A 16,113-nucleotide genomic window follows, 5' to 3' on the forward strand; every position below is an offset into this window, starting at 1 on the left:
TTTGAGCAGGTACACTGTAGCATCCATCATCCGGACATTCCGAAATGAGAATGGGTAAGAAATCTACTCTCTCTAGAAAATTGCAGTACTGCATATCAATACAGTACTCAATGAGTACAGTAGTACAGAATTGCCTGTGGACTATTCTGTACGACTAAAAATAAAGTGTTTCAAGTATTTGGGAAATGTATTCCTACTTTGTATTTACAGTACTTACGATTTGTTTGGCAGAACTGAAAGATTACCAACACAAGGTGGTCGGGAACATGTTCTGTCTCCTGAACAGGAAACTGAAATCATGAACATGGTCATAGAAAATAACGCCATAACATTACGGCAAATACAAAGAAAAATAATAGAAAACAATGATATTTCAAAATATTGATAGGGTAAGCTTATCAACACTGGACCGTGTCTTGCGCAGAAATAATCTCAGGATGAAGCAGGTCTACAGGGTGCCATTTGAACGCAATTCAGAAAGAGTCAAAGAATTGCGATATAACTATGTGTAAGTGAGTCCTATACTATCACACAATTGATGCATACACTCAACACTGTATAAATTATACATATTTCAGTATTGTAATGATTGTGCTTCACAATAGTGACCACTCCATGTTTATTTCTGATATTGTCATGTGTGTTTCAGAGAGTCCTTGAGCTATAGGTGGCTGCAGTGGAGCACCAGTTCATCTTCATTGATGAGGTTGGATTCAACCTCACAAAAAGACAAAAGAGGGGAAGGAATATCATCGGCCAGCGTGCCATTGTTCAAGTCCCTGGCCAGCGCGGAGGGAACATCACAATGTGTGCAGCGATTACCCACCACGGCGTCATCCATCACCATGCTACCCTTGGCCCCTACAACACCGCCCATCTGATCACATTCCTGGACACCCTACACAACACACTCATTCCACCAGATCAGGTAGATGGCCCAGAGCAGCTCAGGTACGTTGTCATTTGGGACAAGGTAAGTTTCCACAGGGCTGCTCTGGTTCGTAACTGGTTCACTGCCCAGCCACGCTTTTTAGTTGTTTATCTCCTTCCATATTCTCCATTCCTACATCCTATTGAGGAATTTTTTTCTGCCTGGAGATGGAAAGTGTATGACTGAAATCCACAAACGCGTATACCTCTTCTCCAAGCTATGGAAGACGCATGTGGAGATATAGCAGCTGATGCTTTTCATGGCTGGAATCGCCATGCTAGGCGATATTTCCCCCGCTGCTTGGCCAGGGAAAACATTGCTTGTGATGTGGATGAGGTGCTGTGGCCAGAGCGCAACAGAAGAGAGGATGCAGCATAGTTTTTATTTATTTATTTAAAAACATTTTTTTTTTTTACTGTAACTGTATACATTAAATTCTTCTGTTTTGTATGTAGACCACTGTATGTGCAACTTTGTGTTGGTTGGGAATGGGATGTACACTGTGTACATTGTTTTTGTGGGAAAATAAAATATATATGTTACCGTGTATTTGTGTGTTCTGAGTATAAAAACAATATTCTCAAATATTTTACAACACACTTATGTATAATGGCAACACTGAACCAAAAAAATGCCTAAGTCATTATGATGAATGGAGAAGAAGTGTTTTCCATTCATCATAGTGTTTTACATTGAGCACATCAGTGTTCAACTGGTTCTTATAAATGTCTATTCATATGATGGTTGGTGTGTGTCATTTGAAAACAAAATACCATTTTGATAAGAAATAACATTGTTTTGAATGTAAAGTTTCAAAACTTTACATTCATTGTGTGTGTTTTTTGATTTGTGTGTAGAGTTCTGAGAACATGAGGCATGCTTTCAGAAAATGTGTGTAAACAATCGAGAAACTAATATTGTTGGCTTTCGAAGAATCAGTGTTTCCTCATATAAGATCTGGAAAAACGTTTGTATCACGGCTGGACAAAATGTTCTGAAAGATCACTGTCTCACGCCAAGAAATAGATCTCTTCAGAAGAGGTGCAGGGAAGGTAAATATGTCATGGTTGGAGAGAGAGGGGGAGATTGATGTAAAGAGGCAAAGCGAGAGCATGATAGGTAGAGAAAAAGGGAAGAGATGGAGATAAAGGGAGAGAGATGGAAAAAGAGATGGCTTGAAAGAAAAAGAAGGATAAGGGAGAGATGAAGAGGGAGAGAGATGGAAAAGGAGAAATAGAGAAAAAGAAAGGAGAAAGAGAGGGAACATTTTTTATTTATTTAAGGGTGTGCAATGGGATGTTTTTTTGCCTGGGTGTGGTTTCAGGACAATCCCAGACGGGTATGCGTACAGAGTTTCGTAGCTCCATGTGAATTTGGCCGGGTTCCTATCTCCCATGGGTCAGAAGACAAGCATACGGAGGGATAGCTGGGTTGTGTGATACATCTCAAGTCTGCGATAAGAACAGAAGTCAATGTATAAATATGACAAATTAAATACTTCAAATTACAAAAGCACATAAAAGTTTTTCTCCTGGGTGTTGAAGAGTGCCTCTGACACGTAATGATGCAGACAAATCAACATTTGTGTTGGATGTGTTTCAAAAGGGAGTGTATTCAATTCCGACCCAGATCAGATCACAGAACTCACTGAATCAAACATGTCTGTGAGGCGTGAGCCATTAATCACAGACACTTACACACTTACCTCACACAATATTATGTCTGACTCCGGGCTCATCCGTTACCTTTATCTTGCCTGGGAGAATTGCTTGACTAACTTATAGCAACCCCACTTAAATCTGTTCAGGTCTCCAGTTGTTGTTCTTACTAAATACTGTAGATGGCGACAAATAAGTTACGAGACAAACTGAATACTTAGTAAGTTTACATTTAAATGCTGTACATTGTGTACTCTAAAGTCTGTCTGAGTTTATTCTCAACAGGGAAACTCAGTGAAAGATCGTATCACCAGTCATGCTTGTTTGAAAAGCATGAACGTTAAGGGAACCGGAAGACAGAAAAGTAAAAAATAGAGTGACAGGTTTGCTGAATGAAATAAGCTTGTTAGCCTCCATTCTAATATATTTGTGTCGGTCTGGACACTTTGTCTACTTGAGAGTGAGAGTCTGTGCCTCCACTTACGCCAATTTGGGCTTGTGTCTGAAACGCACAACTCATTCCTCAGATTGTGAGGAATTATGGAACCCTGTCTGTTCAGATCAGATATGACTCATTTCCTCTCTGCGCGTGTCATTTCCTCATGGTCCAGTCAGAGGTGGAGGGAGTGAGAGAAACCCATATAATTCACTTTAGACATATCTCTCCTTACCCTCTGTACCCTCCCTGGTACTGATGATAATGCATACTACATCAATCTAGGTGTCACGATGATGTTTGAAATATTGACAGAAGACAGATCTTTTGTTTTTGAGGGATGATTCAATCTATCTTTGTTTGAACAAATAACCTTTTAAACAAGCAAGACATTACTACTTTCATTGCATTTGAGTTATTTAGCTAGCAGAGGCTTGTGTCGAGGTCCCTACAAGTCTCATAGTCTCCACAGAGAACAAGCTCACTGCCAAGACACCAGTAGCACCCTTCTCCAACCAATTAATGTGACACCCTTACTATTTCAAACAAACACTATCAATGAGCAAAACAAGACATCTTCTACATTACACTGGTTTTTAACTCCACAAGCTGCTTGTCTTCTGGATACACCATGATTCATAGGCCCACCCTGAGTGGGAGTAAATGTCATTGTGACAAGTCCTGTCTGGGGACAGTCTGCGATTCTTGTGCTGCGATGAGTGGATGGGTGGAAGTTTTGAAGGGTGGTGTTGGTGCTCTTCAATCATGTTGGAGACCCAGAGGTGACGTCCACAGGAGGGTTAGACAGTAAACATAGAGACCCCTCCAACCTGCAGCTGTTTGGGCTGGACCTAGACACAACACCACCCTGGTTGCACTGAACACAGTACGGCCCATACAGGATGAGAGGGGAGCACAGGACAGGAGTTTAAATAACTGTCCAGTGTTTCCAGATTTCTTTGAAATTTAACCTATAATTAATTACAATATGAGTGAAATGTATGCTTTGGCCACAAATACAAGTATAGGATGAGTCAACAACATTATTTGGGTCTAAATTAACAGATTATGAGCTTTTAAAAGTTAGATTTTCACTGGACACTAGCTGGAAGATGTCAAGTTCAAACAGGACAGTAGAACAGTGTATGAGAGACAGCTTATGTTATGTCTGCTCCTGATCTCCCGCTCCGGCGCTCCACGTCACCTGTCCACTAACCACCGGTCCTGGCAACCCATCTTTACGCATACCTGGCAACCATCATTACGCACACCTGCACCCTATCATCAGCGCTGGATAGTCAACCAGTAGGATCCAGGACAATCACATACATCACAGCACCACTCACCCTCACCGTGGAATCCATACATCAAGAAAGCCTTCCCTTCCTCTTCATCAGTGCACCCGTACACAAGATCATCCCAACCATCTCATGGCCGAGGATGTAAATCACCGACTGGGCACCCGAATGCCGCAAGACCGGCTTTTCCTTTCCCTGTGGTTCCACGTCGGTTGAGAGTCCTGTGGTTGGGCTTCAGCCCAACATCCCAGAGGTATACTAGGATCTTCAGGAGTTTTTTCCTCAAGACCAGCACCACCTGTCTCCCATCTCATTGCCCCTGGGACTGTGCCATCGACCTGCTTGCAGGCTCTACGCCTCCGCATCTACCCTCTGTCGGTGGCTGAAACCAAGGCTATGGAGGACTACATCGAGGAGACTCTACAACATGGTTTGATTCGCACGTATACCTCCCCTGCGTCAGCAGGCTTCTTCTTCGTGGCCAAGAAGGACGGAGGATTGCGCCCGTGCATCGATGACAGAAATCTGAATTCCATTACCACGAAGTACCGCTACCCTCTCCCGTTGGTGACTGCCGCGATCAAAGAACTCTGCGGGGCCAGTTTTTTACCAAGTTGGACCTGGGGAGTGCCTACAATTTGATCCACATCTGGGAGGGGGATGAATGGAAGACAGCCTTCACAACGATGTCAGGTCACTACTTGTACTTGGTGATGCCTTTTGGATTAGCCAATGCTCTGTCAGTGTTCCGGGCATTCGTCAACGAGGTGTTCCGGGACATGCTTGGATGCCAGGTGGTCGTGTATATCGATGACATCCTGGTCTACTCGACTACCTTGGAGGATCACGTCGCTCACATCCGAGGACTCCTGAAACCCCCTCCTGGCCAACCACCTGTACGTCAAAGTGAAGAAATGCCAATTCCTTCAGGAGGATGTCTCCATGTTGGGTTACCAGATCTGCCCACAAGGAGTCATAATGGATGAGAAGAAGGCGGATGCTGTCAGGTCATGGCCAGTCCCAACCACCGTAAAGGGGTTACAGCATTTTTGGGGATTTGCCAACTTCCACCCACTGATTCAATAAGAACTTTAGCTCCATCGCCTCTCCTCAAGTGTGGTCTCTGGAAGTTGGGGTGGAATCCTGCAGCTGACGAAGCCTTCCGCCTACTGAAGGGACTTTTTACCTCTGCCCCATTGCTCAAACATACAGATCCTACGCTGCTCTTCACGGTGGAGGTGGACGCTTCAGAAGTAGGTGTGGGGGCTGTCCTGTCCCAACGTCAAGGTAATGCACGTACTCTATACTCTTGTATCCATGTACTCTAAAAAGCTGTCTCCTGCAGAGAGGAACTATGATGTTGGCGATCGGGAGCTCCTGGTGGTGAAGTTGGCATTAGAGGAGTGGAGGCACTGGCTGTAGGGCGCCCAGGACCCAACCTGGGGTACATTTGGACAGCGAGGTGACTGAATCCGCGCCAAGCCAGGTAGGCCCTTTTCTTCACCAGATTCAATTTCACGCTGACTTATCACCCAGGGAAAAAATACATCAAAGCAGCTGCCCTGTTCTGTCTCTACGATACTCTCCCCTTCCCATGCCTCAGCGTCCCTGGTCTCATCTGTCCATTGATTTTGTTACTGATCTCCCCTCTTCTGATGGTTTTATCACCATTTTTGTGATAGGGGACAGATTCTCTAAATCATGCCATTTCATCCCTCTCTCTGGTCTCCTGACCGCTATCCAGGTCGCTGAGGCACTGTTCCCGTACGTCTTCTGCCACTATGGCCTTCCGGAGGATATCATCTCCGATCGTGGCCCCCAATTCACATCATGTGTATGGAAGGTCTTTATGGAGAAGCTAGGGGGTCACGGTCAGCCTCACTTCCGAGTACCGGCCTCAGTCTAACGGCAGGTGGAGAGGATAAACCAGGAGCTGGGTTCCAGCGCGCCGTCCACCGTCAGAAAGAGCAGACGGATTGCCACTGCAGTGAGGCTCCCGTGTTCCATCCTGGTGATTGCGTCTGACTCTCCACCAGGAACCTTCCGCTCTGCCTGCCCTGTAAGAAGATGAGTTTATGGGGCCGTTCAAGGTCCTCGGGAGGGACCTACTCCCGCTCCAGTGCTCGACGTCACCGGTCTACTAACCATCAGTCCTGGCAACCCATCTTTACGCACACCTGGCAACCATCATTACGCACACCTGGGCCCTATCATCAGTCACACCTGGACTTCATTACTAGCTTCATTACTTACCATTTATCTAGCACTCTGTTTTGTCAGTCATCAGGTAGTATTGTTTTTGTTTCCATGTCAGATGCTTTTCTTGTTTTGTTTGTTATCGTTAAACTCACTAACTGCACCTGCTTCCTGACTCCCTGAGACTACATTACAGCTTATTCTGTCTATCATGATGGTCCTGAGGAAACAGAGATTTTCCTGGATCCCTATGCAATAAGAGAGATGAAACGTGTTCTGATTCGTGAGAATATTCTAGTCAGCCGCGCTGAACATCAGTGACCATGGTTCACACACCTTAATACTGGATAGTATTAATGAATGTGTCTATGAAATTATAATATGATTCAGCTTTACTTTGAGTCACAACTTTCTAAATCAGACAGGCCCGCCTCTGGACTCTTTCAACTCTCTCATCAAGCTTGTGTCAAGAGATATCTCAAGAAATCAGGAAAATTAACGATTCGGAATTAAACTGCTGTAAATGTTGTGCAGTTTAATAAGCCCTTCACATAACTCACACATCCACTGAATTTCACTCCTATTCTGAGTGAGAGGAACTAGCCATCGCCTAGTAATGGGGTTGGAGAGGGAGAAAAGTAGACCTCTATCCACATGTTATTACTTAATTGAACATCATTAAATCAGTATAAACCAAGATGCAAGCCAAAGCACACACGGTTCATATTTGCACTCACGTACACGACATACATTACAGAACATGTTAGAAACAGGCATATGGCTGATTATTTTACAAAGAATAACATCTGGCTTATGGCATGAGTGTGAGGGAGAGATGGAGACAGATTGAAGGATTATAGAAAGGATAAAGGAACATAGAGAAAGACAGATTTAGAGATACAGTGCCTTCAGAAAGTATTCACACCCCTTGACATTTTCCACATTTTGTTGTGTTACAACCTGAAATTAAAATGGATTCAACTTGGTATAAAAAGTGGAATTATGTTTTTAGAAAGATTTACATATTAATAAAAAATGAAAATCTGAAATGTCTTGAGTCAATAAGTATTCAAGCCTTTTGTTATGGCAAGCCTAAATAAGTTCAGGAGTAAAAATGTGCTTAACAAGTCACATAATGAGTTGCATTGGCTCCCTCTATGTGCGATAATAGTGTTTACTATGACTTTTGAATGACTACCTCATCTCTGTACCCCACACATACAATTATCTGTAAGGTCCCTGTCGAGCAGTGAATTTCAAACACAGATTAAACTCCAAAAGACCAGAGAGGTTTTCCAATGGCTCGCAAAGAAGGGCACCTATTGTAGATGGGTAAAAATAAAAACAAAAAAGTAGACATTGAATATCCCTTTGAGCATGATAAAGTTATTAATGACACTTTGGATGGTGTATCAATACACCCAGTCACTACAAAGATACAAGTGTCCTTCCTAACTAGGTTAAGAGAAAAGTGAGAATGGATCAACAACATTGTAGTTACTCCACAGTACCATCCTAAATGACAGAGTGAAAAGAAGGAAGCCTGTACAGAATAAAAATATTCAAAAACATGCATCCTGTTTGCACTGAAGTAAAACTGCAAAAAATTACTTTACGTCCTGAATACAAAGCGTTATGTTTGGTGCAAAATTCAACACAACACATCACTGTTCATATTTTCAAGCATGGTGGCTGCATCATGTTATGGGTATACTTGTCATTGGCAAGGACTAGGGAGTTCTTTGGTATAAAAATACATGGAATGGAGCTAAGCATAGGCAAAATCCAAGAGGAAAACCTGGTTCAGCCTGCTTTCCAACAGACACTGGGAGACAAATTCACCTTACAGCAGGACAATAACCTAAAACACAAGGCCAAATATACACTGGAATTGCTTACCAAGATAACATTGAATGTTCCTGAGTGGCCTAGTTACAGTTTTGACATAAATCGGCTTGAAAATCTATGGCAAGACTTGAAAATGTCAGTCTAGTAATGATCAACAACCAACTTGGCAGAGCTTGAATCATTTAAAAAAGAATAATGTGCAAATATTTTACAATCCAGGTGTGCAAAGCTCTTTGAGACTTACCCAGAAAGACTCAAAGCTGTAATCGTTGCCAAATGGGATTCTGACTCAGGAGCGTTTACTTATGTAAATGGTATATTTGTGTATTTCATTTTCAATACATTTGCAAACATTTCTAAAAACATGTTTTCACTTTGTCATTGTGTGTGTTTTCACTTTGTCTGTGTGTGTGTGTTTTTTCACTTTGTCTCAGTGTGTGTGTGTGTGTCTGTGTGAAGAAATCCAAGGGGGGGTGTAGACCTTCCATAGACACTGTATATGTATGTTATGTACACTGGGTATCATATGTTTCTACTTTGTCATTATGGGTATTGTGTGTAGATGGGTGAGAAGAAAAATACATGTCATCAATTTGCAATTGAGGCTGTAAACAAAACAAAATGTGGAATAAGTCAAGGGGTATGAATACTTTCTGAAAGCACTGTACCTGATTGAGAGAAAAACAAAGATATTGAGGAATAGAGTGATCTGGATAGAATAAGACAGAAGGAAATTTGAGGAATAGAGAGATGGGATAGAAAAAGAGAGAAAGAAAGAGTTAGAGTATGAAAGGGAGTTTTAAACATTTCCTTCTTGCTTTAGAACAGAGAAGTCTATAATGATTGGCTATTCTCTCTCCCTCTCTCCCACACAGAACTGTCTCACACATCTTCCCTGATCTATGACTCAGAACTGTCTCACACGTAGTCCCGTGTGGCTCAGTTAGTAGAGCATGGTGTTTGCAATGCCAGGGTTGTGGGTTCGATTCCCACGGGGGACCAGTACGGAGAAAAAAATGTATGAAATGTATGCATTCACTACTGTAAGTCGCTCTGGATAAGAGCGTCTGCTAAATGACTAAAATGTAAATGTACTCATAGCTCTGTAACAGATCTCACATGTTTCAGCTGCATGTTGGACCAATTTCATCAAAACTGTCTCTCTCTGAACAACAACCATCAATGCTGTACACCCATCAAGGCTCTCATTAGTGCAAAACCTATCACCTATTACAGCTGATAGGTATCAACTGACCCGATCTGAGTCATGGCACCAATGTGACTGACAGGGTTGAACTGTGTTGCCTGGGTTATTACATGTGCATATGTGTCAATTACTTAATGATTGCTGAGACTGTGTAAGTCTCAGCACCTTGAATTTAAGACTTGAATTACAGGTCATACCATAGGTCAGCTTCTTCCAGCCCTACCCATTACATATACTGTACATATACCGTGACATTGGGATTCCAAAATGACTGTTTGATTTATAAGTTTGATTCTGCTTTATAAATTATGCGGGGACAGCAGTGGCGGTCGGTGAAGTTTAAGAGGATGCTTTTTTTTTTATGAGCATGACCTTATTTCTATTACAACATATTGTATGACAGTCATTCATATTCCATTCACCCAGCTCAATGCAACATTGATAGGTTTAGGCTACTACATGATAGTAACATTTTCCCTGTACCCATCATGAGGTTGCTACAACCTAGCCTATGAATTAAAGTTTACAACGTAGGTGAACAGGTCAAGAGAAAAATGAAGAGTAATCAAGGTTACAGACATTGACACATTCAATACCGCCTTGCACACACTTGCCTGCATCTAGCTGATCTAGGGTGTAATCATTAGTCCAACAGTTCCAAACAAATTCAGGTATGTTTATCCATGTTTCGTTCCGTTTGCTTCCGTTAAAAAAACATTTTTCAACAGAATCGGCGGAATCAATACACCCCTGATAACACGCCAAACACAGTTCACTTTCATCAAATCAAATCAAATGTTATTGGTAACATACACGTGTTAAGCAGATGTTATTGCGGGTGTAGCGAAATGCTTGTGTTTCAAGCTCCAACAGTGCAGTAATATCTAACAAGTAATACTTAACAATTTCACAACAATACACAAATCTAAAGAAAAGGAATGGAATTAAGAGTATATAAATATTTGGACGAACAAAGTCAGAGCGGCAAAATCAAATCAAATCAAATTTTATTGGTCACATACACATGATTAGCAGATGTTAATGTGAGTGTGGCGAAATGCTTGTGCTTCTAGTTCCGACCATGCAGTAATATCTAACAATTTCACAACAACTACCTTATACACACAAGTGTAAGGAATGAATAAGAATATGTACATATAAATATATGGATGAGCAATGGCCGAACGGCATAGGCAAGATGCAGTAGATGGTATAGAGTACAGTATATACATTTGAGATGAGTAATGTAGGGTATGTAAACATTATATAAAGTGGCATTGTTTAAAGTGACTAGTGATACATTTATTACATCCAATTTTTAATTATTAAAGTGGCTAGAGATTTGAGTCAGTATGTTGGCAGCAGCCACAAATGTTAGTGATGGCTGTTTAACAGTCTCATGGCCTTGAGATAGAAGCTGTTTTTCAGTCTCTCGGTCCCAGCTTTGATGCACCTGTACTGACCTCGCCTTCTGGATGATAGCGGGGTGAACAGGCAGTAGCTCAGGTGGTTGTTGTCCTTGATGATCTTTTTGGCCTTCCTGTGACATCGGGTGGTGTAGGTGTCCTGGAGGGCAGGTAGTTTGCACCTGGGGATGCGTTGTGCAGACCTCACTACCCTCTGGAGAGCCTTGCGGTTGTGGGTGGAGCAGTTGCCGTACCAGGCGGTGATACAGCCCGACAGGATGCTCTCGATTGTGCATCTGTATAAGTTTGTGAGGGTTTTAGGTGCAAAGCCACATTTCTTCAGCCTCCTGAGGTTGAAGAGGCGCTTTTGTGCCTTATTCACCACACTGTCTGTGTGGGTGGACCATTTCAGTTTGTCAGTGATGTGTACGCCAAGGAACTTGAAGCTTTCCACCTTCTCCACTGCGGTCTTGTCGATGTGGATAGAGGGGTGCTCCCTCTACTGTTTCCTGAAGTCCACGATCAGCTCCTTTGATTTGTTGACAAGAGGTTGTTTTCCTGGCACCACACTCCCAGGGCCTTCACCTCCTCCCTGTGGGCTGTCTTGTCATTGTTGGTAATCAGGCCTACTACTGTTGTGTCATCTACAAACTTTATGATTGAGTTGGAGGCGTCATGGGTAAACAGGGAGTACACGAGGAGGCTAAGCACACACCCTTGAGGATCAGGCTAGTGGAGGTGTTGTTTCCTACCTTCTCCACCCGGGGGTGGCCTGTCAGGAAGTCCAGGACCCAGTTACACAGGGCGGGGTTCAGACCCAGGGCCTCAAGCTTAATGATGAGCTTGGAGGGTACTATGGTGTTTAATGCTGAGCTATGGTCAATTAACAGAATTCTTACATAGGTATTCCTCTTGTCCAGATGGGATAGGTCAGTGTGCAGTGCGATGGCGATTGCATCGTCTGTGGACCTATTGGGGCAGTAAGCGAATTGAAGTGGGTTTAAGGTGTCAGGTAAGCTAGAGGTGATATGATCCTTGACTAGTCTCTCAAAGCACTTCATGATGACAGAAGTGAGTGCTACGGGGCGATAGTCATTTATAGCAGCCACATACAAACAGCAATATAATTTTGCTCTTTGTAGCATTCCTTCTCGCATCTACGCAATCTCCTCTTCTCACCTTTTCTCTTCGCTTGTGGAATTGAGTGCACATCAACAGCTGTCTGTGACCAGGTGAAAAAACATTCCCAAGCCAAACCTTCATACCATAACCGCTAACATCTACACACAGCCTACATCGTTAATGTCACCATACTAGCTAACATCATAGCTATTCATAGCTACTAGAATTAACGTGTTAGTAAACCCGCTATAATCATGCAGTACACAGTTACACTTGCGGGCCCCAGTGGCAATAAATGAATAAAACCAAAGCTTACCTTGACTTGGAAGAGTTCCAGTGCTGAATAGCCATAACCAGCTAGCTAACATAGCATCACTCCCTATTTGAGCCAGTTTTTTTAAGTAGGCTAAACTAGTGAAAGTGAAGAGAAATACTATGAAATATAGCTCTCTTTCTCTCTCTTGCTTCTCTTTCATGTTTAAGTAAATGTATGTTTAAAACTGTTCAACTATTGTCTTTCTCTCTCTTTGAGTCAACTACTCATCACATTTTATGCACTGCAGCGCTAGCTAGCTGTAGCTTATGCTTCCAGTACTAGATTCATCCTCTGATCCTTTGCTTGGTGGATAACATGTCAGTTCATGCTGCAAGAGCTCTGGCAGGTTGGAGGACATCCTCCAGAAGTTGTCATAATTACTGTGTAAGTCTATGGATATCACATCTATCCTATGATGAAGGAGACCAAGGTGCAGTGTGTGTCTCGTTCCACATTTTATTATAACTGTGAAACTATGCAAGACATACAAATAAACTACTAAACAAAATAACAAACCGTGACGAAGAGGTGAAACATACACTACCTCAAAATAATCTCCCACAAAACCTAGTGGGAAAAACAACAACTTAAATATGATCCCTAATTAGAGACACCGATGACCAGCTGCCTCCAAATGGAGATCATCCCAAAAAACAACAACATAGAAATACAAAAACTAGACAAAAAACCCAACATAGAAAAAAGAAACTAGAACCAACATAGACATAAATAAACTAGACAAAACCCCCTGTCACAAAAAATCCTGCTTATCCGCCAGCATAGGAGGCGGCTCCGGTTCGGGGCATAGCCCCCGCTCCGCCAGCTGATCCCTCCGCTTTTGTGTCACCGGACCGTGGATCATCGCCGGAGGCTCTGGACTGCGGATCATCGCCGAAGGCTCCGGACTGCAGACCGCCGCCGGAGACTCCAGACTGCAGACCGCCGCCGGAGACTCCGGACTGCAGACCGCCGCCGGGGGGTCCGGACTGGGGGACGCCGCCGGGGGCTCCGGACTGGGGGACGCTGCCGGGGGCTCCGGACTGGGGGACGTCGCAGGGGGCTCCGGACTGGGGGACGTCGCCGGAGGCTCCGGACTGGGGACCGTCGCTGCAGGCTCTGTGCCATGGATCGTCACTGCAGGCTCCGCGCAATGGATTATCACTGGAGGCTTTGTGCCATGGATCATCACTGGAGGCTCCGGGCCATGGATTATCACTGGAGGCTTTGTGCCATGGATCATCCCTACAGGCTCCGGGCCATGGATCATCACTGGAGGCTTTGTGCCATGGATCATCACTGGAGGCTTCGGACCATGGATCATCACTGGAGGCTTCTTACGTGGAGCCGGAACAGGTCTCACCGGGCTGAGGAGACGCACTGGAGGCCGGGTGCGCAGAGCAGGCACAGGATATATTGGGCCATGGAGGCGCACTGGAGGTCTGGAGCGTCCTGGCTGGATGCTTACTTTAGCCCGGAGAGTGCGGGGCGCTGGCACAGGACGAACTGGGCTGTGAAGGCGTACTGGCGACACAGTGCGTAGAGCTGGCGCAGGATATCCTGGACCGAGGAGGCGCACTGGAGACCAGGAGTGCTGAGCCGGCACAATCCGTCCTGGCTGAATTCTTGCACGGCAAATGCGGGGCGCAGGCACAGCGCACACCGGGCTATGAATGCACACTGGAGATATAGTGCGCATCACCGCATAACGCGGTGCCTGGCTGTTCACCTGATCCCCACGGTAAGCACGGGGAGTTGGCTCAGGTCTCCCCCCTGACTCTGCCAATCTCCCCGTGTGCCCCCCTCCAAGTTTTTTTGCGGCTGCCTCTCGTGCTTCCGTCGTTGCTGCGCTAGTTCCTCGTATCGTTGCCGTTCCTCTCTCGCTGTCTCCACCTGCTTCCATGACAGGGTCTTGTCCCCTGCCATTACCTCCTCCCAGGTCCAGGACGTCCTCCACTCTCTCTTCTCCCGGGCCCAGGATCCCTGCTCCTCCTGGGCACGCTGCTTGGTCTTTTTGTGGTGGGAGATTCTGTCACGTCTGTCGTATGATGAAGGAGATCAAGGCGCAGTGTGTGTATCGTTCCACATTTTATTATAACTGTGAAACTATGCAAGACATACAAATAAACTACTAAACAAAATAACAAACCGTGATGAAGAGGTGACACACACTACCTCAAAATAATCTCCCACAAAACCTAATGGGAAAAACAACAACTAAAATATGATCCCCAATTAGAGACACCGATGACCAGCTGCCTCTAATTGGAGATCATCCCAAAAAACAACAACATAGAAATACATAGACTAGAACCCCACATAGAAATACATAAACTAGACAAAAAACAACAACATAGAAAAAAGAAACTAGAACCAATATAGACATAAATTAACTAGACAAAACCCCCTGTCATGCCCTGACCTACTCTACCATAGAAAATAAAAGCTTTCTATGGTCAGGACGTGACAATGGAAGGGTTGAGAACCATGAGCCTCCTAGGTTTTGTATTGTCAAAAAGTATTGTCAAAAAGCCTAGGTTTTGTAAGTCAATGTACCCAGACGAGAATGGAAACTAGCTGTCCTCCGGCTACACCATGGTGCTACCCTACAGAGTGCTGTTGAGGCTACTGTAGACCTTCATTGCAAAACTGTGGGTTTTAATCAATAATTTGGTGACGTGAATATATTTTGTAAAGTTTTATCTAAATAGGATAACTTTATTTTTCAGAAATTCACTGAGGATGGTCCTCCCCTTCCTCCTCTGAGGAGCCTCCATTGGAGGACAGTATTATTAAGGCTGATATATCCTCCTTGGCATCTATTTGCTGGAGAGGTTAAGTATTTACGTGTCTGCATGTTCTCCTGTATACCCTTGTCACAGATCCATGGGAGAATGTGAACCAGATGAGTAGGCGAAGGGCGGTGGGTGGAGGGTGCTGCGCTGTGGTTCCTCATCCGCACATGTTTCCAATGCCTGGACATTACGAGTAATAACTCAAGTCAATAAATATGTGATGTTCATGCATATCCACTGGTGTAAGATTATGAAATCACTTAACACTCCAGATAATACCCCTTTTCCTTCTGGAATAACGACACCACCCAAGTGCCAGATGTTTTACAAGACTCACTAATCAGCAAACAAAAGAGGATTTCAGGAGAGGATTTCACAAGAAGTGCCAAACGGTCGTTGGAGTAAAATGGAAACATTTTAATGCAGTCCGCAGAGGGTCGGACTCAGCAGACATTTTGTAGGAAAGAAATTGATGAACTGTCAGCCTCCTGGCAGATGCAACCAGGTTTTTGGCTAAAATGTCCTTGTACTTGGTAAAGTTTGTGATGCTGTTGAACTTAACAAGGGCCCCAGGACCAGTAGAAGCTAAATAACACAATAATATCAAAGATCCACCACCATATTTTACCATAGGTATGAGGTACTTTTCTGCATATGCTTCTGTTTTTCAACACCAAACCCACCACTGGTGTGCATGGCCAAAGTCTCTGTTTTCATGTAATCTGACCGTAGCACCGCCTGGAGTTTGATAAATGTCATTGGCACTTGGATTGGATCCTGTGCTATGGTCAGATGTCATGAAATTAGAGCTCTTTCCCCCACACCATTTTAGCCAAAAACCTGTTTGCATGTGCTGCATGTGGATCTTCCAGCAAGACAATTTTTTATTTATTTATTTCACCT

The sequence above is a fragment of the Salmo salar genome, chromosome 06, assembly GCF_965601325.2.
Source record: "Salmo salar chromosome 06, fSalSal1, whole genome shotgun sequence".
Classification (NCBI taxonomy): domain Eukaryota; kingdom Metazoa; phylum Chordata; class Actinopteri; order Salmoniformes; family Salmonidae; genus Salmo; species Salmo salar.